The sequence below is a fragment of the Pristiophorus japonicus genome, chromosome 5 (assembly GCF_044704955.1).
Source record: "Pristiophorus japonicus isolate sPriJap1 chromosome 5, sPriJap1.hap1, whole genome shotgun sequence".
Lineage (NCBI taxonomy): Eukaryota > Metazoa > Chordata > Chondrichthyes > Pristiophoridae > Pristiophorus > Pristiophorus japonicus.
Genome location: NC_091981.1, coordinates 179403448 through 179425338, shown reverse-complemented (window position 1 = coordinate 179425338; position 21891 = coordinate 179403448). Strand labels below are relative to the sequence as shown.

The window sequence follows — 21891 nt, the reverse complement described above, 5'->3', positions numbered from 1 at the left end:
TCTCCTGTCCACAAAAACTAGGACAAGTACAATCCAGCCAATTATCGCCCCATCACTCTACTCTCGATCATCAGCAAAATGATGAAAGGTGTCGTCGACAGTGCTATCTAGTGGCACTTGCTCTACAATAACCTGCCAGGACCACTTGGGTCCAGACCTCATTACAGCCTTGTTCCAAACATGGACAAAAGAGCTGAATTCCAGATGTGAGGTGAGAGTGACTGCCCTTGATATCAAGACAGCATTTGACCAAGTGTGATATCAAGGAGCTCTAGTAAAACTGAAATATAGAAAACTACAGCGCAGAAGGAGGCCATGCCGGCCGACAAAGAGCCATACGGCCCTCGGTCAGCAGCCCTGAAGGTTACATATCAACCTATGAACAATGGCAGAAAGGTAAAGAGCACCCAGCCCAACCAGTCCGCCCCACACAACCGCGACATCCCTTGCACCGAAACATTCTACACTCCACCCCAATCGGAGCCATGTGATTGCCTGGGAGAGGCAAAAACCAGATTTAAAAACCCAGGCCAATTGGGGAAAAGAAAATCGGGAAAATTCCTCTCCGATCCATCCAAACAATCAAAACTAGTCCAGGAGATCACCTTGGCCGTATTCAATTCCTTGCAGTACTTACCATCGTACCTGCGCCAGCCAATGAGAGGTTATCCAGTCTAATCCCACTTAGCAGCTCCAGGTCCGTAACCCTGCAGGTTACAGCACTTCAGGTGTCCACCCAAGCATCTTTTAAAAGTGGTGAGGGTTTCTGCATCCATCACCCTTCCAGACAGTGAGTTTCAGACTCCCACAACCCTCTGCGTGAAGAAGCCTCCCATCAAATCCCCTCTGAACCTTCCACCAACCACCTTAAAACTATGCCACCTTGTAATCGACCCCTCCACCAAGGGAAATAGACTTTTGCTATCCACTCTATCCAGGCCCCTCAAAAGTTTGTTCACCTCAATGAGGTCTTCTCTCAACCTCTTCTGTTCCATGAGAACAAACCCAGCTTATTCAATCTGTCCTCATGCCTGGAATGGAGAATCTCAGTTAGCATCCTAGTAAATCTCCTCTGCACCCTCTCTAGTGCAATCATGTCCTTCCTATAATATGGTGACCAGAACTGCACGCAGTACTGCAGCTGTGGCCTAACCAAAGTATTATACAATTTAAGCATAACCTGCCTGCTCTTGTATGCTATGCCTTGCCAAGCATTCCGTATGCTTTCTTAACCACCTTATCCAGCTGGCCTGCTACTTTTAGGGATCTGTGGACAAGCACTCCAAGGTCCCTTTGTTCATCTACACTTCTAAGTGGCCTACTGCTTAATGTGCATACTCTTTCCTTATTAGCCCTCCAAAAGTGCATTACCTCTCACTTCTCCGAATTAAATTCCATTTGCCACTGCTCTGCCCACCTGGCAGTAGATTGATATCCTCCTGCAGACCATGACTTTCCTCTTCATTATCAACCACACAGCCAATTTTAGTGTCATCTGCAAACTTCTTCATCATACTACCTAAATTTAAATCTAGATCATTGATATACACCACAAAAAGCAAGGGAAGTCAGGGGGAAAACCCTCCAATGGCTGGAGTCATATCAAGCACAAAGGAAGATGGTTGTGGTTGTTGGAGGTCAATCATCCCAGCCCCAGGACATCGCTGTAGGACAGTGTCCTAGGCCCAGCTATCTTCAGCTGCTTCATCACTGACCTTCCCTCCATCATAAGGTCAGAAGTGGGGATGTTCACTGCACCGTGTTCAGTTCCATTCGCAACTCCTCAGAAAGTGAAGCAGTCCATGCAGCAAGACCTGGATGACATTCAAGTGTGAGCTGATAAGTGGCAAGTAAATTCGTGCCACACAAGTGCCAGGCAATGATAATCTCCAACAAGCGAGAGTCTAACCACCTACCCATGATATTCAATGGCATTACCATTGCCGAATCCCCCACCATCAACATCCTGGGGGTCACCATTGACCAGGAACTTAACTGGACTAGCTACATAAATACAGTGGCTACAAGAGCAGGTCAGAGACTGGGTACTCTGCAGCGAGTGTCTCACTTCCTGACTCCCCAAAGCCTTTCCACCATCTACAATGCACAAGTCAGGAGCGTGATGAGATACTCTACACATGCCTGGATGAGTGCAGGTCCAACAACACTCAAGAAGTTCGACACCATCCAGGACAAAGCAGCCTGCTAGATTGGCAGCCCACTACTACCTTCAACATTCACACCCTCCACCACCGGCGCACCGTGGCTGCAGTGTGCACCATCTAAAAGATGCACTGCAGCAACTAGCCACTGCTTCTCCGGCAGCACCTCCCAAACCCCTGACCTCTACCACCTAGAAGAACAGTGGCAGCAGGCGCATGGGAGCACCATCACTTGCAAGATCCCCTCCAAGTTGCACACCATCTAGACTTGGAAATATATCGCCGTTCCTTCATCGTTGCTGGGTCATAGTCCTGGAAATCTTTCCCTAACAGTACTAGAATCATAGAAATTTACAGCACGGAAGGAGGCCATTTCGACCCATCGTGTCCGCGCAGGCCGACCAAGAGCTATCCAGCCTAATCCCACTTTCCAGCATTTGGTCCGTAGCCCTGTAGGTTACAGCACTTCAAGTGCACATCCAAGTATTTGTTAATGTGCACAGATCAAGAAGGTGGCTCACCACCACCTTGTCAAGGGAAGTTAAGGATGGGCAATGCCCACATTCCAGAACAAATAAAGAAAAATCTTACAGAAGTTGTATATGTCTGCTTAATATGTGCAGCAGGATTCTAGAGAGGAAGCATTTAAAAAGGGAGAAAATCTTTTTCAGTACTATTTTAAGGGATATGGAACAAAAGTAAATCCCTGAAAATAGAGGAAAACAATGTTAGCTTGGTACAGAAGCCTAAAAGCCAAGATGATTTATTTCAAAAGATACAAAGAATAACAAATGCAGGTCTTGGAGCCATACAAGTTAGTTTAGGATAAATAAAATGAATGTCCGGAGAGGTAAAGCCACAATAGAAGTAGAACAGAAGAATTAGGAGCAGGAGTAGGCCATTCGGTCCCTTGAAGCCTCCGTTATTCAATAAGATTATGGCTGATCTTTTATCTCAACTCCACTTTCCTGCACAATCCCCATATCCTTTGATTCCCTTGATATCCAAAAATCTATCGATCTCTGTCTTGAATATATTCAAAGACTGAACCTCCACAGCCCTCTGGGGTAGATAATTCCAAAGATTCACCCCCCTCTGAGTGAAGAAGTTTCTCCTCATCTCAGTCCTAAATGGTCGACCCCTTATTCTGAGACTGTGACCCTTGGTCGAAACTCCTCAGCCAGAGGAAACACCCTCCCTGCATCTACCCTGTCCAGCCCTGTAAGAATTTTGTATGTTTCAATGAGATCACCTCTCATTCTTCTAAACTCTAGACAATATAGGCCCAGTCTACTCAATCTCTCTTCATAGGACAATCCCCCCATACCAGGAATCAGTCTATGAACCTTTGTTGCACTCCCTCAATGGCAAGTATATACTTCCTTGGGTAAGGAGACCAAAACTGTACACAACACTCCAGGTGCTGTTTCACCAGGACCCTATATAATTGCAGTAAGACATCTTTACTCTTGTACTCAAATCCTCTGTAATAAAGGCCAACATACCATTTGTTTTCTTAATTGTGTGCTGTACCTGCATGTTAACTTTGTTTTGTGTGCAAGGACACCCAGGTCCCTCTGAATACCAACATTTCCCAATCTCTCACTATTTTTAAAAAAAACTGTTTTCTATTTTTCCTACCAAAGTGGATAACTTCACATCTCTCCACATTATGGCCTCAATTTTGACTGAGCCCGTTTTTCGGCACACCTACCGGAGTTGCGCTATTTATGTAGGTTCCCAGATGCGTTGAAAAAAATGTTGGAACTTTGGCCGCTGTCTGGCCTCTTCACTGCAGTCGCGCAGCGTGGCCAGTCGTTCTGCGCTTGAAAATGTGCTGGGACGTCTGCACGTGCGCAGTGGTGATTCGTGATGTCCGCGCATACGCCGTAGCGCTGCGGGTCTGCAACAACAGTCCCAATTGATGGAGGTCACTCTGTCAGTTTGAAAGCGTGGTGATGTTCTTCCTCCCTGTGTTGCTGGGCTACTTTCGGTAAAATTCTCTGCATTTATTCTGCATCTTTTGTTGGGCTAGGGGCGGGCAAGAGAACTGATAGTGCTCCTGCCTGCCGGTGATTTCTATCAGTTCTCTTGCCCGCCTCTAGCCCTGGCCAAGTGGCCTCCCGCACTGGCCTGTTGTCTTCCCGGGCTGAGTTTGAAGGTAAAGGCAGGACTTCAATTTTTTATTTTTTATTGAACTGTTGGTACCTTTTGTTTGCAAACATTGCTAAGGGTATGGCTTGGTTAGTTTAGGTGCAGGTTCTCTCCGCTTCCCGCCCCATCACAGGCCAAATGGCCTCCGATATACCTACCTGCGCCAATTTCTTTAAGTCTCCACAAGGGTTTTCTGAAGTGGCCACATACACTGGCCTAAGTAGAAATGGAGTAACTATTAGCTGGCCAAAGTTGCCTAAATGGGCAGAACTGGCGTAGGTGGGTAGTAACGCCCTCTTTTGAGAAAAAAATACTAACCTAAAAAAATCGTAACTAACTGAGTTATGCTGGTGCAAATTGATTGGGAAAACTGGGGATTTTTAAGTTACGCCAGAAAAACCAGGTTACTCCAAGAAAAAAACTGAGCAACTCCTGGTCAAAATTGAGCCCTATGAATCCATGTTGACTCTGCCCAATCCTAGTATTATTTGCCATGTTCTTGCCCACTCACTTAGCCTGTCTATATCCCATTGATATCTCTTTGCATCATTGTCACAACTTACATTCCCATCTAGCTTTGTATCATCAGCAAACTTGGATATATTACATTTGGTCCCCTCATTGAAATCATTGATATAGATTGTGAATAGCTGGGGCCCAAGCACCGATCCTTGTGGCACTGCTGGTTGCACCCTGTCAACCTGAAAATAACCCATTTACTCCTACTCTCTCTCCTGTCCTTTAACCAATCCGTGCTAGTATATTAACCCCAATCCCATGAGCCCTAATTTTGTTTAATAACCTCTTGTGTGGCACCTTATCGAATGCCTTCTGAAAATCCAAATACACCACATCCACTGGTTTCCCCCCCCCCCCCTTTATCCTGCTTTAAAAAAACAGATTTGTCAAACATGATTTCCCTTTCATAAATCCATGTTGACTCTGCCCAATCCTAGTATTATTTTCTAAGTCGCCTGTTACCACGTCCTTAATAATAGATTCTAGCATTTTCCCTGCAACTGATGTCAGGCTAACTGGTCTGTAGTTCCCTGTTTTCTCTCTGGATTGTGGACAGCAGCAAGATCAAATGTCAATTTTCATTCTGCATAAAGTGGATGGTATTTCACTTAAAATTGCACTAAGATCAAAAGCATGTGTTTCTAAATTGTGCCACCTTCATTGCAATCCATCTGTATTGATAGTGTTGGAACTTTTAACATGATAATAGGTTTTAGATCTGTTCTAAATTATGGAGCTAAATTCGAAAATTTAGCCAATTGTTTTTGGTGGTATCAGCCATTTTTCTGTTACACTAGATTTGTTGTTTGTAGAATGTAATGCAGTGCCAGCAGAGATGATTTACATTGCCGATTCAATAAAAACAACTTGTATTTATATAGCACTTTGAATGCAGTTAAACATTCTGAGGCACTTCACAGAAGTTTAAAGAAAAAGCATCTAGCCAAAGAAGGAGATATTAGGAGAGATGGACAGAAGCTTGGTCAAAAAAGGTTGGTTTTAAAAAGGATCTTAAAGAATAGGGTGGTGGAGGGGTTTAAGGAGGGAATCCTAGAGCATGGGGACAAGGCGGCTGAAGGCAGAGCCACCAATGGTGGAGGAGGGGGAATGCACAAAAAGCCAGAGTCAGTAGAATGTTCCGGTGGGTGGGAGTGCTGGAGGAGGTTACAGATAGGGAGGGGTGTGGCCATGATGGGTTTTAAACACGAGGATGATAATTTTTAATTGGAGGTGTTGGGGCATTGGTGGCTAATGCAGGTCAACAATGATGGGTGAGTGGGACTTGCTGTGCGATAGGATATAGGCAGTTGAGTTTGGATGAGTTGAAATTTACAAAGGGTGGGATGCTGGTCAAGACAACATTGTAATAGTTGAATCTGGAGGTGATAAAGGCATGGATGATGGTTTCAACATTGTCTCTGCCCATCTGTGCTGTTCACACATGCACTAAATGTTGGCCTTCATTGCGAGAGGGCTAGAGTACAAAAGCAGGGAGGTCCTGCTGCAACTGTATAGGGTATTGGTGAGGCCGCACCTGGAGTACTGCGTGCTGTTTTGGTCACCTTACTTAAGGAAGGATATACTGGCTTTGGAGGGGGTACAGAGACGATTCACTAGGCTGATTCCGGAGATGAGGGGGTTACCTTATGATGATAGATTGAGTAGACTGGGTCTTTACTCGTTGGAGTTCAGAAGGATGAGGGGTGATCTTATAGAAACATTTAAAATAATGAAAGGGATAGACAAGATGGAGGCAGAGAGGTTGTTTCCACTGGTCGGGGAGACTAGAACTAGGGGGCACAGCCTCAAAATACGGGGGAGCCAATTTAAAATAGAGTTGAGAAGGAATTTCTTCTCCAAGAGGGTTGTGAATCTGTGGAATTCTCTGCCCAAGGAAGCAGTTGAGGCTAGCTCATTGAATGTATTCAAGTCACAGATAGATAGATTTTTAACCAATAAGGGAATTAAGGGTTATGGGGAGCGGGCGGGTAAGTGGAGCTGAGTCCACGGCCAGATCAGCCATGATCTTGTTGAATGGTGGAGCAGGCTCGAGGGGCTAGATGGCCTACTCCTGTTCCTAATTCATATGTTCTTATGTTCTAAGCTCTAATTACTGTCATGTGAATGTTGCTTAAATGCCAGCTTGGAGAGAGCCAAACTAACATTTAAAAAATGAAGTTTCCAGGTGATCTTTGCACTGAACTATAGTTAAACTGCAGTGTATGTAAATCCTCTGTACGCCTAAATTACTTCACCTGACATATAGTTTCACTAATCTGACGTTCATATAGTGGTTATGTTGCTGGACGAGCAATCCAGAAGGATCCAGAGAACATGAGTTTAAAATTTCACCATGGCAGTTTGAGCATTTGAATTCAGCTACAAAAAAAACGCAGAAATAAAAAGTTGGTGTAAAAAGTGACCACAAAGCTGTCAGATTGCCATTGGTCCCATCGGAAAGGATAAATAGGGTGGGAAAAAGAACATTAAACTAATAAATGGAGGCGGGGCACAGTTGGTAACAATGGTAAAAATGATTTTTTTTAAAATAGATAAGAGCAGAGTTCGGGTCATAAATAGTGATTTTGGGCTCAATTTTCCCTGAAGCGGTTATTGGCGTACTTGAAGAGTTACGCCCGTTTTTTGGGGCCCAACTACACAAAAAAAAAATCCAAGTTTCCCTGTTTGAATTGTTCATTTTGGCGCTGCCTAGCCTGTCCTTTAGCTTTGGGGGTGGAGCCTAAGATCTGCACCAAAAACATCGGGTTGCCATGGTAACCAGGGACACACTGAGGCTGGAAAGTGAAACATACAACAGCCAACTCACAGCAACCTGCACAAGCACATTACACATTGCACAACTTACCACCATTAAATGATTAAAGTATTTATGACTAATGCCTATCTCTCCCTTCCAGGTGCAGGTACCCACTACTTTCCCTGGCTGAAGGGCTTCCCAGTGCTCGTACCCGCTACTGTCCCAGGCCGAAGGGCCTCCTCCCTCCTGGTACCTGCTACTATCCCAGGCCGAAGGGCCTCCTGGTGCCGCTACCCACTACTCTCCCAGGCCGAAGGGCCTCCTTCCTCCCCGGTACCTGTTCCTAACTCTGGCTGAAAGGCTTCCCTCACCGCTGGTATCGGTACCCGCTCCTAAACTCTGGCCGAAAGACCTCACCCCCTCTCTCTCCCTCTCTCTCTTGCTCCTCTCTGCTGCTGCTGTTTGGGCCCTGGAAGTGCATCTGCTGTGCTGATTCCCTTACCTGCGCCAATTTTCTTAACTGCCCAGAAGGTTTTTTCACAGAGGTCACATACGCCGTCCTAAGAAAAATTGGAGTAAATCGGAGCTGGCTAAACTTGCTTAAATGGCCAGAATTGGCGCGGGTGGCAGGTTATGCCCCCAATGAGGTTTAAAAAAACCTTTAAAAATCATAACTGAGTTACACTCTTTGGGGGAACATGGATTTTTTAATTTAGGCCAAAAAAACAGCGCAAATAACTGGGGAAAATTGAGGCCATAGATAATTCAGGTGAAAGAAATACTAAAATAATGGAAGTAGTTACAACAGGACTGACCAATAAGAAACCTGTTAAGTTAAACGGTGTGGAAAGGACCGCATCAGGGCAGAAGGACAGGGATTCTTGCCAAAATCAGAGTTTTATATACAGTTTGAGCGTCTGAAATCCAGAGTTTCGGAATGTTCTGAAATCCGGATGCCGCGCCGATCTGTGGCGGGGCCGTCCGGAATCCCGAAAATGCTCTGAAATCAGGACACCCTACCTTCCAAACCGATTACCGCCGCGAGCCGGGCCCAGGGAAATTCCAAAAAACAAAAACTCACAAAACCCACAAAATCGCCGAAAAAGAATAGAAAAAAACAAAAACTCCAACCCACCTCCTCTTGCAGGTCTTCACGCTCACAGGTACCGTTGCTCCTGAGTCCGCAACGCAAGTCCCCATCGGGTGCCTTCCCTTGGCCAGAACACGGATGCGCCAAAACTCCAAAGCACAGCGACCGCGGCACCCCCAGCCTTGCACGCTAGCGGTCCACCTAAAACCACTGGGAAAGAGCCCGGCGAAACTCCGCGAAGCCTGCTTTGCACTTCCCAAATGGCACAACAAAACAGCCGTCCGAAAACCGGACAACGCACAGCGCAGTCGTCCGAAATCGGCTCCCCAAATCAGCTAGCCCTTGCCCCCAAATCAAACCGCACAAATCTACTGTGGATGGTTATTGTCGAAAAGTGATGGACTGTCCAATCAGTTTCAGCAAGACAAAACAATACAGTAGATCAGACTAACTTCACAGATACAGGAGACTCTGGGTCTAGCGGAGATGTAACTGGGAATATGGCAGCGGTAATGATCTGAAATTGTTGAACTTTTAATGTTGAATCCTAAAGGCTGTAAAGTGCCTAATCGAAAGATCAGGGACTGTACCTCGAACTTTCATTGAGCTTCATTAGAACAATGTAGGAGTCCGAGGTCAGAGTGGGCATGGGGCAGAGAATTAAAATGACAGGCGATCGGAAGCTCAGGGACTCTCCTTGCAGACTGAATGAAGATTTTCCACAAAGCTATCACCCAATCTGCATTTGGGGTCTCCAATGTAGCGGAGATTGCATCGTGAGCAGCAAATTCAGTATATTAAATTCAAAGTAGTACATGTAAATTGCTGTTTCACATGGAAGGATTGTTTGGAGCCCTGGACAGTGGGAAGGGAGGAGGTCATTTCAGGGTCAAATATGACACCAAGGTTGCAAATAGTCTGGATCAGCCTCAGACAGATGCAAGGGAGAGGGATGGAGTTGGTGTCGAGGGAACGGAGTTTGTGGCGGGGACCGGAGACAATGGCTTCGATCTTCCCATTTCGGTACTGTAAGAACATAACATAAGAAATAGGAGCAGGAGTAGGCCATTTGGCCCCTCGAGCCTGCTCCGCCATTCAATAAGATCATGGCTGCCTTGATCACGGACTCAGCTCCACTTCCCTGCCACACAAGAGATTGGTGTGCAAAATCAAAGCAGAGGGAATTGGGGGTAATATACTGACGTGGATAGAGAACTGGTTGGCAGACCGGAAGCAGAGAGTCGGGATAAACAGGTCCTTTTCAGAATGGCAGGCAGTGACTAGTGGAGTGCCGCAGGGCTCAGTGCTGGGACCCCAGCTCTTTACAATATACATCAATGATTTAGATGAAGGAATTGAGTGTAATATCTCCAAGTTTGCAGATGACACTAAACTGGGTGGCGGTGTGAGCTGTGAGGGGGACGCTAAGAGGCTGCAGGGTGACTTGGACAGGTTAGGTGAGTGGGCAAATGCATGGCAGATGCAGTATAATGTGGATAAATGTGAGGTTATCCACTTTTGGGGGCAAAAACGCGAAGACAGACATTATCTGAATGGCGGCAGATTAGGAAAAAGGGAGGTGCAACGAGACCTGGGTATCATGGTTCATCAGTCATTGAAAGTTGGCATACAGGTACAGCAGGCGGTGAAGAAGGCAAATGGTATGTTGGCCTTCATAGCTAGGGGATTTGAGTATAGGTGCAGGGCGGTCTTACTGCAGTTGTACAGGGTGTTGGTGAGGCCTCATCTGGAATATTGTGTTCAGTTTTGGTCTCCTAATCTGAGGAAGGATGTTCTTGCTATTGAGGGAGTGCAGCGAAGGTTCACCAGACTGATTCCCAGGATGGCTGGACTGTCATATGAGGAGAGACTGGATCAACTGGGTCTTTATACATTGGAGTTTAGAAGGATGAGAGGGGATCTCATAGAAACTTATAAGATTCCGACTGGACTGGACAGGTCAGATGTGGGTAGAATGTTCCCGATGTTGGGGAAGTCCAGAACCAGGGGACACAGTTTTAGGATAAGGGGTAGGCCATTTAGGACTGATGAGGAGAAACAACTTCACTCAGAGAGTTGTTAACCTGTGGAATTCCCTGCCGCAGAGAGTTGTTGATGCCAGTTCATTGAATATATTCAAGAGGGCGTTAGATATGGTCCTTACGGCTAAGGGGATCAAGGGGTATGGAGAGAAAGCAGGAAAGGGGTACTGAGGGAATGATCAGCCATGATCTTATTGAATGGTGGTGCAGGCTCGAAGGGCCGAATGGCCTACTCGTGCACCTATTTTCTATGTTTCTATGCTCCCCATAACCCTTTATTCCCTTATCGCTCAAAAATCTGTCTATCTCCGCCTTAAATATATTCAGTGACCCAGCCTCCACAGCTCTCTGGGGCAGCGAATTCCACAGATTTACAATCCTCTGAGAGAAGAAATTTCTCCTCATCTCAGTTTTAAATGGGCGGCCCCTTATTCTAAGACTATGTCCCCTAGTTTTAGTTTCACCTATGAATGGAAATATCCTCTCTGCGTCCACCTTGTCAAGCCCCCTCATTATCTTATGTTTCAATAAGATCACCTCTCATTCTTCTGAACTCCAATGTGTATACGCTCAACCTATCCTCAAGTCAACCCCCTCATCTCCGGAATCAACCTAGTGAACCTTCTCTGAACAGTCTACAATGCAAGTATATCCTTTCTTAAATATGGAGACCAAAACTGTATGCAATATAGCAGGTATAGCCTCACCAATACACTGTACAGTTGTAGCAGGACTTCTCTGCTTTTATACTCTCTCCCCCTTGCAATAAAGGCCAACATTTAGCATGTTTCTAGAGGTCGTCACCCCGCAGCTTGAGTGTGCAGGCAGATACGATTGGGTGACCGCCAGATAGAAGAGGAGGTCAAGGCAGGTAATGCAGGAGTCCCCTGAGTCCATCTCGCTCTCCAACCGATGACGGATGGTGGCTCTGGGGAGTGCAGCCAGAGCCAAATCCATGGCACCACGGGTGGCTCAGCTGCACGGTGGGGGGGAGGGGAAGAAGAGGAAGAAAATGAAGAAGAAGAGAAAGAGGAAGAAGAATGGAAGAGCTATAGTGGTAGGGGATTCAATAGTCAGGGCAGCAGACAGGCATTTCTGCGACTACAGACATGACTCCAGGATGGTATGTTGCCTCCCTGGTTCCAGGGTGAAGGATGTCACTGAGCGGCTGCAGGGCATTCTGGGGGAAGAGGGTGAACAGCCAGAGGTTGTGGTCCATATTGGGATCAATGACATAGGTAGAAAGAGGGATGAGGTCCTGCAGGCAGAGTTTCGGGAGCTAGGAGAGATTAAAAAGCAGGACCTCAAAGGTAGTAATCTCCGGATTACTCCCGGTTCCACGAGTTAGTGAGTACAGAAATAGGAGGATAGAGCAGATGAATACATGGCTGGAGAGATGGTGTAGGCAGGAGGGCTTTAGTTTCCTGAGGCATTGGGACTGCTTCTGGGGGAGGTGGGACCTGTACAAGCCGGACGGGTTGCACCTCAACAGAGCCGGGCCCAATATCCTTGCGGGGGGGGGGGGGGGTTTGCTAGTGCTGTTGGGGAGGATTTAAACTAGCTTGGTAGGGGGATGGGAACCTGAAAATAGATTCAGTCGGGAGGGGAGTAAAGCTGGAATTAGAAAGCAAAAATAAAGAAAGTGAGTTTGAAGGAGAGAGGAAACAAGTAGGAAAAAATGGGTAAAAAAAAATTTAAAGGCACTTTGTCTAAATGCAGGTAGCATTCGTAAAAAAATAGATGAGTTGACGGCACAAATAGATACAAATGGGTATGATCTGATAGCCATCACAGAGACGTGGTTGCAAGGTGACCAGGCCTGGGAATTAAATATTCAGGTGTATTTGACAATCCGGAAGGACAGACAGAAAGGAAAAGGAGGTGGGGTAGCTCTATTGATAAAGGATGGAATCACTGCAATAGTGAGAAACTATATTGGCTCAAATGATCAGGATGTTGAAACAGTTTGGGTGGAGATAAGGAATAAGGGGGAAAAAGTTACTAGTGGGCGCAATCTATAGGTCCCCAAACAGTAGCAACTCTGTTGGTCGGAGTATAAACCAGGAAATCGTGGGGACTTGTGAAAAGGGAACAGCAATAATCATGGGTGATTTTAACCTCAATATTGATTGGACAAATCAAATTGGTCACGCTAGCTTTGAGGAATAGTTCATTGAGTGCATAAGGGACGGGTTCCTTGAGCAGTATGTAACGGAACCAATCAGGGGGCAGGCAATCTTGGATCTGATCCTGTGTAATGAGACAGAATTAATAAACAATTTCCTAGTAAAGGATCCCCTTGGAATGAGTGATCATAGCATGATTGAATTTCAAATTCAGATGGAGGGTGAGAAAGTTAGATCTCAAGCCAGCATACTAAGCTTAAATAAAGGAGACTATGAAGGTATGAGGGCTGAGTTGGCAAAAGTGGACTGGGAAAATAGATTAAAGTGTAGGACGGTTGATGAACAGTGGTGTACATTTAAGGTGATATTTCACAATTCTCAAGAAAAATATATTCCAGTCAGGAGAAAGGGGTAAAAAAAAAAGATAGCCATCCGTGGCTAACTAAAGAAATAAAGGACGGTATCCGATTTAAAAACAAGGGCATACAAAATGACCAAAACTAGTAGGAGGACAGAAGATTGGGAAGCTTTTAAAAGCCAGCAAAGAATTACTAAAAAAATGATTAAGGGAAGATAGACTATGAAAGTAAACTAGCATGAAATATAAAAGCACTTAGCAAGAGTTTCGATAGGTATATAAAAAGGAAAAGAGTGGCTAAAGTAAATGTTGGTCCCTTAGATGACGAGACTGGGGAATTAGTAATGGGGAACATGGAGATGGCACAAAATATTTGTTCAGAGTTTTTATCAGTCTTTACAGTGGAGGACACAAACAATATCCCAACAGTGGATAGTGGTGGGGGGGGGGGGGTGGGGGAGGAACTTAACACAATCACTAAGGAGGTGGTACTCAGTAAGATAATGGGACTAAAGGCGGATAAATCCCCTGTACCTGATGGCTTGCATCCTAGGGTCTTAAGAGAAGTAGCGGCAGGGATAGTGGATGCATTGGTTGTAATTTACCAAAATTCCCTGGATTCTGAGGAGGTCCCAGCAGATTGGAAAACTGCAAATGTAATGTCCCTATTTAAAAAAGGAGGCAGACAAAAAGCAGGAAACTATAAACCAGTTAGCCTAACATCTGGTTGGGAAATTTTGGAGTCCATTATTAAAGAAGCAGTAGCAGGACATTTGGAAAAATATAATTCAGTCAGGCAGAGGCAGCATGGATTTATGAAAGGGAAGCCATGTTTGACAAATTTGCTGGAATTCTTTGAGGATGTAACAAACAGGGTGGATAAAGAGGAACCAGTGGATGTGGTGTATTTGGACTTCCAGAAGGCATTTGACAAGTTGCCACATAAAAGGTTACTGCACAAGATAAAAGTTCACAGGGTTGGGGGTAATATATTAGCATGGATAGAGGATTGGCTCACTGTTTTCTGTCAGAGAGTCGGGATAAATGGTTCATTCTCGGGTTGGCAATCAGTAACTAGTGCAGTGCCACAGGGATCAGAGCTAGGATCCCAACTATTTACAATCTATATTAATGACTTGGATGAAGGGACCAAGTGTAACGTAGCCAAGTTTGCTGACGATACAGAGATGGGAGGAAAAGTAATGTGTGAGGAGGACCCAAAAAATCTGCAAAAGGACATAGACAGGCTAAGTGAGTGGGCAAAAATTTGGCAGATGGAGTATAATGTTGGAAAGTGTGAGGTTATGCACTTTGGCAAAAAAAATCAAAGAGCAAGCTATTATTTAAATAGAGAAAAATTGCCAAGTGCTGCAGTACAGCGGGACCTGGGGATACTTGTGCATGAAACACAAAACGTTAGAATGCAGGTACAGCAAGTGATCAGGAAGGCCAATTTAATCTTGGGCTTTATTGCAAAGGGGATGCAGTATAAAAGCAGGGAAGTCTTGCTACAGTTATACAGGGTATTGGTGAGGCCACACCTGGAATACTGTGTACAGTTTTGGTTTCCATATTTACGAAAGGATATACTTGCTTTGGAGGCAGTTCAGAGAAAGTTCACTCGGTTGATGAGGGGGTTGACTTTTTGAGGAAAGGTTGAGTAGGTTGGATCTCTACTCATTGGAATTCAGAAGAATGAGAGGTGATCTTATCGAAACGTATAAGATTATGAGGGAGCTTGATAAAGTGGATGCAGAGAGGATGTTTCCACTGATGGGGGAGACTAGAACTAGGGGCATCATCATCATAGTCAGTCTCTCGGAATCTAGGGAGACTTGCTTCCACTCTTAACATGAGTCCTAAGGTGGCTGAACAGTCCAATACAAGAACCACAGTGCCTGTCACGAGTGGGACAGATAGTCGTTGTGGGACAGGTTTGCCGCTTGCTCTATCTGCTGCTGGTGCTTGATTTCAGCATGCTCTTGAGGCTCAACGCCCTCCTGGATGCACTTCCTCCACTTAGGGCGGTCTTTGGCCAGGTACTCCCAGGTGTCAGTGGGGAGGTTGCACTTTTTCAGGGAGGCTTTGAGGGTGTCCTTGTAACGTTTCCTCTGTCCATCTTTGGCTCGTTTGCCGTGAAGGAGTTCCAAGTAGAGCGCTTGCTTTGGGAGTCTCGTGACTGGCCTACTCCTGCACCTATTTTCTATGTTTCTATGATTCTCCTCACCGTCTGCGGGGCACCAACATATGGCCTCATGTAAAATCTGCTTGCTCCAGCGAAACCCACAGAGAAATCATACGATGATTTGCGCACACTGGTCCGGGAGCATCTGAACCCGAAGGAAAGCATTCTGATAGCGAGGTGCCGGTTCTACACCTACAAAAGGTCTGAAGGACAGGAAGTGGTGAGCTATGTCGCCGGACTGAGACGCCTTGCAGGACATTGTGAATTTGAAGGATGTTTGGAGCACATGCTCAAGGACTTCTTCGTACTTGGCATTGGCCATGAAGTGATACTTCGCAAACTTTTGACTGTGAAGCCATAGCGATAGCCCAGGTGTTCATTGCCGCCAATGACAATACGAAGCAAATCTCTCAGCACACGAGTGCTGCTACAAGTACTGTGAACAAAGTGATGATGTTTTCAAATCGCAACGTACAGGGCAGGCCCCACATGCCTGCAGCTGCACGTCCGCAGATGTCTGAGTCCACCATCAAGAGTGATGAATGCAAGGCCATTAACACCTTGTTGGCGCTGCGGGGGTGATTATCGTTTCCATTCATGCTGCTTCAAAGGGTACGTTTGCAAGGGCTGTGGAACAATGGGACACTTCCAATGTATGTGCAGGTGAGCTGCAACCCCTGCTAATCCTGCAAACCACCATGTTGCAGAGGAGGACAGATCCACGGCGGATCACGATGAACCAGAGCTTCAGACCGAGGAGGTAGAGGTATATGGGGTGCACACATTTACCACAAAGTGTCCCCCAATAATGCTGAAGGTTGAATTAAATGGACTCCCGGTGTCAATGGAGCTGGACACTGGCGCGAGCCAGTCCATTATGAACAAAAAGACTTTCGATAAATTGTGGTGCAGCAAGGCTTCAAGGCCGGTCCTGACTCCCATTCGTACTAAACTGAGAACTTACATTAAGGAACTGAATCCTGTAATCGGCAGTGCTACTGTAAAGGTCTCCAATGATGGAGCGGTGCACAAGCTACCACTCTGGGTGGTACCGGGCGACGGTCGCACGCTGTTCGTCAGGAGCTGGCTGGGAAACTGGGACGACGTCCGAGCGCTTTCATCCGTTGACGACACTTCGTGTGCCCAGGTCTTAAACAAGTTCCCCTCGCTGTTCGAACCAGGCATCGGGAAGTTCCAAGGAGCAAAAGTGTAGATACACCTAATTCCGGGGGCGCGACCCATCCATCACAAGGCGAGAGCAGTACCGTACATGATGAGTGAGAGGGTGGCGATCGAGCTGGACCGGCTGCAATGAGAGGGCATCATTTCGCCGATAGAATTCAACGAATGGGCCAGTCCGATTGTTCCAGCCCTCAAGGGAGATGGCATCATCAGAATTTGTGGTGATTACAAAGTAACTATCAATCGTTTCTCCCTGCAGGATCAATAGCCACTACCAAAGGCAGACGACCTTTTTGCGATGCTGGCGGGAGGAAAGACATTCATAAAACTGGACTTGACCTTGGCCTACATGACGCAGGAGTTGGAGGAATCATTGAAGGGTCTCACCTGCATCAACATGCACAAAGGTCTCTGAATTCCAAATGGGCATCTGTTGTAAATGAAATCAGCTGCGGCGATATTCCAGAGAAACCTGGAAAGCTTATTGAAGTCGGTCCCCGCACACGGTGGTCTTCCAGGACGACATCTTGGTTACAGGTCGGGACACAGTTGAGCATCTGCAGAACCTGGAGGAGGTTCTTAGTCGACTCAACCGCGTGGGGCTCAGGTTAAAACGCTCGAAGTGCGTTTTCCTGGCGCCTGAAGTGGAGTTCCTGGGGAGAAGAATTGCGGCGGACAGCATCAGGCCCACCGATTCGAAGACTGAGGCAATCGAGAACGCACAGAGGCCACAGAACGTAACAGCTGCGGTCGTTTCTAGGATTCCTGCACTACTTTGGTAACTTCTTAACAGGTCTCAACATACTGCTAGAACCACTGCACGCGTTACTACGTAAAGGAGACGAATGGGTATGGGGTAAAAGCCAAGAAAATGCCTTTGTAAAAGCTAGAAAATTGTTATGCTCAAACAAATTGCTTGTGTTGTATGATCCATGTAAGCGTTTGGTACTAGCATGTGAAGCATCGTCGTACGAGGTCGGGTGTGTATTGCAACAAGCTAATGAATCTGGGAAATTGCAACCGGTTGCTTATGCATCCAGAAGTCTGTCTAAGGCTGAGAGAGCCTACAGCATGATTGAAACAGAAGCGTTAGCATGTGTTTATGGGGTGAAGAAAATGCATCAATATCTGTTTGGGCTCAAATTTGAATTGGAAACTGGCCATAAGCCACTGATATCTCTCTCTTCTGAAAGTAAGGGGATAAATACGAATGCATTGGCCCGCATCCAGAGATGGGTGCTCACGTTGTCCGCATACAACTGCTCTCAGTAGGCTGCCGTTTCTCACCACGGGGGTGGAAATGGCACAGCCTGCAGATTTAGTTATGGTAATGGAAGCATTCAAGAGTGAGCAATCACCCGTCACAGCCCTACAGATTAGAACCTGTATGAGCCAGGACCCCTTATTGTCCCTCGTAAAAAAAAAAAAATTGTGTGCTTCAAGGGAGTTGGTCCAGTGTCCCAGTGGAAATGCAGGAAAAGATAAAGCCATACCAGCGCCGCAAAGATGAAATGTCTATACAGGCAGACTGCCTTCTGTGGGGTAATCGGGTAGTGGTCCCCAAGAAGGGCAGGGATACTTTCATCAGTGATCTCCACAGTACTCACCCAGGCATCGTAATGATGAAAGCGATAGCCAGATCCCACGTGTGGTGGCCCGGTATCGATGCGGACTTAGAGTCCTGCGTTCACAAATGTAACACATGCTTGCAGCTAAGCAATGCACCCAGGGAAGCACCACTAAGTTTATGGTCTTGGCCCTCCAAACCGTGGTCCAGGGTCCATGTCGACTATGCAGGCCCGTTTTTGGGTAAAATGTTCCTAGTGTTTGCAGATGCGTACTCCAAATGTATTGAATGTGAGATAATGTCGGCAAGCGCGTCCGTTGCCACCACTGAAAGCCTACGGGCCATGTTTGCCACGCGCGGCCTGCCTGATGTCCTTATGAGTGACAACGGACCATGTTTCACCAGTGCCCAGTTCAAAGAGTTCATGACCTGTAATGGGATCACACATGTTACATCTGCCCCATTCAAATCAGCATCCAATGGTCAGGCCAGAGAGAGCAGTGCAAACCATCAAGCAGAGCTTGAAGAGGGTAACTGAAGGCTCACTGCAGACTTGCCTATCCCGAGTCCTGCTTAGCTACCACACGAGATCCCACTTGCTCACTAGGATTCCACCCACTGAACTGCTCATGAAAAGGGCACTTAAGACAAGGCTCACGTTAGTCCACCCTGATCTACATGAACAGGTAGAGAGCAGGCGGCTTCAACAAAGTCACGCAAAATTGAAATCGATGATCCTGTATTTGTGTTGAACTATGGACAAGATCCCAAGTGGCTTCCAGGCACTGTTGTGGCCAAAGAGGGGAGTAGGGGTGTTTCAGGTCAAACTTTCAAATGGACTCATCCACCAGAAACACTTGGACCAAATCAAACTCAGACAAACTATCCAGAGCAACCCACATTGGACCCTACCTTCTTTGACCCCCCAACATACACACCAGTGGCAACCGACACTGCGGTTGACCATGAAGCAGAACCCATCACCCACAGTAGTCCAGCAGGACTCACCACACCAGACAGCCCAGCAAGGCCAGCTGCACAGCAGCCCAGCGAGGGCCCAACAAACGATTCACCAAAACCAGCATTTGCACCGAGACGATCAACCAGGGAAAGAAAGGCCCCAGATCGACTCACTTTGCAAATAGTTACACTATTGACTTTGGCGGCTGGGGCGTGGCGGGGGTAAGTGTGTTGTTATATATGTAAATCTGTGTATACCTTGTGTAGCCACCAGAGGGCTCATCCCCTGGAGTCCCAAGGGATCCCACAATCCCTTGGGTGCACCTGTACTTAAGGAGGCCTCACAGGCTGGAGAGGCATTCTGGAGACCTGCAGTAAAAGACTAAGGTCACACCTTACTTTGAACTCACAGTATCTAGTCAGACTCTTTATTCATACATAACAACCTGGAAGACATGTTCCCGTATGTTGTACAGTGAATGGAGGCCTCCGACAGCAATTTTCTTGCATTCTTCCGTTCTTGCATTCTTCCGGGACCACCAGATATTTTTGTTAAAAAAAATTCCGGTCAGAGGCGTTCATCTGAAGGAAGCCTCCGACAGCAATTTTCCCCCCCATCCTCTAATCTTACACAAGTAATGTTATTGGCATTTTCAACTTTAACTCTGCCCGTAATTTTGCGTGGATCTTCCAGCTCCTTTGCAACCAAATTCAAGATAGTTGTGCGTATGAAGCAAATGCCAGTGGTGGCAACTGTTTACCTATATATTGTATCCAATTCTTGAGAGAATTCATGCCTTTGACACAAGCTGGGTGGATTGTCTCTGATAAAATATTTCAGTTGGGAGCAAAACACTGCAGTTAATCAAATGTTTCTGAAAGTCCAAGTAAATTATATTCATTTGATAATCACCCTCCATCAGGTTAGTTTCTAGCAGACTACTGAGAGATGACCTGTGTTTCTGAACATATGTTGAATATGCTGTTTAGATAAGCACTGATAACATCATCTATAATTCTCAACTACAGATGTTGACTAGCCACCCTATAAATTTCATCTCAGGTTTACCTTTTTGAATATCTGTATAATGTTTGCAATTCCTCTTCTCCTTTATGAAGCTTCTAAAGGTATGAACTGAATCTTTATACAGTACTGCTCATTTCCTTGACTGATCGAAGATGTATCTCTTTAGTTCCAGGTGTAATTTTTAGCATATTTTCCATACTCTTGCTTTACTGATTTTCATATACATTACAAAATTACTAGATTTAAAATTTGGTGGTTTTCATTTGACCATCAAATTGATGATCAATTTAGCTATTTCACCATGCTTTTTGATCTGTTTTCTGGAATATAATTAGGTTTAAGCTGAAAAATAATTGTCGATTTTGTTTAATTTGTAAAGTTCCTGATCAGTCTTGTACATGTACCTTCAGTCTTATCTAGTCACTATGGGCCCAAGTTTCCACATGATTTGCGCCTGATTTTTAGGAGCAACTGGTGGAGAACGGACTATCTTAGAAATCGCAATTCTCCACATTTTTTTTTCTGCAGTTCTAGTCAGGTAGAACAGTTCTACTTTGGAACAGAATTTTTTTCTTCAAAAGGGGGCGTGTCCGGCCACTGACGCCTGATTTCAAAGTTTCCACAGTGAAAAAGTACTCCAAACTAAAGTAGAATGGAGCAAGTGAAGATTTTTGTAGAACTGAAAAAACCTGTTCTATACATTAAAAAATCAGGCGCAGGTTACAAATTAGGCGTCCAGAACGAGGTGGAGGGGGGAAGGGAACTCATTAAATTCTACAATAAATCCTTATTTATACTTCTACAAATATTATACAAATAAATCCAACCTGAATAAACATTTATAAGCAAAGAAAAGATTAAATAAACCATCTTCCTACCTGTGTGAAAGTGCTTCAGGCACGGAGAATGCTGCAGTCAGCCTGAGGCGCCCGTTCTTCCTGTGGGGGGGGGGGAGGAGGCGCCCATTCTTCCCGCGGGGGAGGGGAGAGGAGGCGCCCGTTCTTTCCCACGGGGGAGGGGGGGAGGCGCCCGTTCTTCCCGCGGGGGGGGGGGGGAGGGGAGAGGACGTGCCCGTTCTTTCCCGCGGGGGGGGGAGGCGCCCGTTCTTCCCGCGGGGGGGGGGGACGGGAGGGGAGGCGCCCGTTCTTTCCCGCGGGGGGGGGGCGCAGGAGGCGCCCGTTCTTCCCGCGGGGGGGCGCAGGAGGCGCCCGTTCTTCCCGCGGGGGGGGGGGAGGGGAGAGGACGTGCCCGTTCTTCCCGCGGTGGGGGGGGGGGACGGGGGGGGAGGCGCCCGTTCTTTCCCGCGGGGGGGGGGGAAGGGGAGAGGAGGCGCCCGTTCTTTCCCGCCGGGGGGGCGGGGGAGGCGCCCGTTCTTCCCGCAGGGGGGGATAGGAGGCGCCTGTTCTTCCCGCGGCGGGGGGGGGGGGGGGGTGGGTAGGAGGCGCCCATTCTTCCCGCGGGGGGGGGGGTGGGGAGCGGAGAGAGGAGGCGCCTGTTCTTCCGGCGGGGGGGGGGGGGGGGGGAGAGGAGGCGCCCGTTCTTTCCCGCGGGGGGGGAGGAGGCGCCCGTTCTTCCCGCGGGGGGGTGGGGGGGAGGAGACAGTGAGAAGGCTGCAAGTGCTGATGTGTTGATGGCAATGTGCTTTTATTAAAAAAAATGTTCAAAAATTAAACAGCTACAAAGAACTACAAAAATGGCCGAGTGCCAATGTTTTTTTCACACTGAGCATGCGCGAACGCTCCAACGCGCACGTGCAGCGTT

The 21891-nt window shown here is 46.8% G+C and overlaps 1 protein-coding gene across 4 annotated transcripts in view; it reads left to right on the top strand.

Moving 5' to 3' along the window:
* Window positions 1–21891, top strand: part of tmem245 (transmembrane protein 245) — a 257862-nt gene that overhangs the window by 11797 nt on the left and 224174 nt on the right. The window lies entirely within an intron of this gene.